General features: G+C 47.5%; 1 protein-coding gene across 1 annotated transcript in view; it reads right to left on the bottom strand.

Moving 5' to 3' along the window:
* Positions 1-589, bottom strand: part of RTF1 (Rtf1, Paf1/RNA polymerase II complex component, homolog (S. cerevisiae)) — a 50,266-nt gene extending 49,677 nt beyond the window's left edge. Inside the window, exon 1 of the mRNA XM_011956668.1 lies at positions 451-589. The gene's annotated coding sequence lies outside the window, so the exon portion shown is untranslated. The remainder of the gene's footprint in view (positions 1-450) is intronic.
* Between the last annotated feature and the right edge of the window lie 232 nt (positions 590-821).

Here is an 821-nt window from a genome sequence, read left to right as displayed (position 1 = left end):
TACACCATTTTCTTTTTTTTTTTTTTTGAGACAGAGTCTTGCATTGTCACCCAGGCTGGAATACAGTGGGGCGATCTAGGCTCACTGCAACTTCTGCCTCCTGGGTTCAAGGAATTCTCCTACCTCCGGAGTAGCTGGGATTACAGGCATGCGCCACCATGCCCAGCTAATTTTTGTATTTTTTAGTAGATACAGGGTTTCCCTATGTTAGCCAGGCTGGTCTCGAACTCCTGACCTCAGGTGATCGACCCACCTCAGCCTCCCAAAGTGCTGGGTTACAGGCATGAGCCACCACGCCCGGCCTTCCTTACACCATTTTCTTTCCCCAAAAAATTCTTGTAGATCTTACGTTGTAAGTCTCAGTTTAAGGAAGTGAGGCCAACAGGAGCCACCAGAGTGAGGACCCTCAACTATCTAATGGTCCCAGAAGCTGAGGCCCTCCACACCCACCTCATCGTCACTGTCAGACGTCTCCGAGTCTGACGAGGCTGCAGGCTGACTCACAGGCGGCTCCTTCTCCTCAGAGTCACTGCGCTTTCGCTTTGCCAGGGACAAGAGCTCCTAATGGGACAGAAATAGGCACATCAGTTTTGTTCAGCAGAGAAAGAAAATCCAAGAATAATAAAATGCCCACCCTCTCTAGATCTTTTTTATATTTTTGTGCTTTCAACTAAAGGACACTGTCACAGGGACTTCTATCAGCATGAACAGACTGACTGCTAGGATTCCAAGGTGCTGAAGAAATGTTTACAAAATCTGCCCCACCTTTTTAATGGGAAATATATGTCTGAAGTTGGACAGGAACTGGAACCAAAATGGAG

Source organism: Colobus angolensis, unplaced genomic scaffold (genome assembly GCF_000951035.1).
Source record: "Colobus angolensis palliatus isolate OR3802 unplaced genomic scaffold, Cang.pa_1.0 Scaffold420, whole genome shotgun sequence".
In the NCBI taxonomy this organism is placed as follows: domain Eukaryota; kingdom Metazoa; phylum Chordata; class Mammalia; order Primates; family Cercopithecidae; genus Colobus; species Colobus angolensis.
Note: the sequence above shows the minus strand (reverse complement) of the source record. Positions and strands in the feature narration are given on the sequence as shown.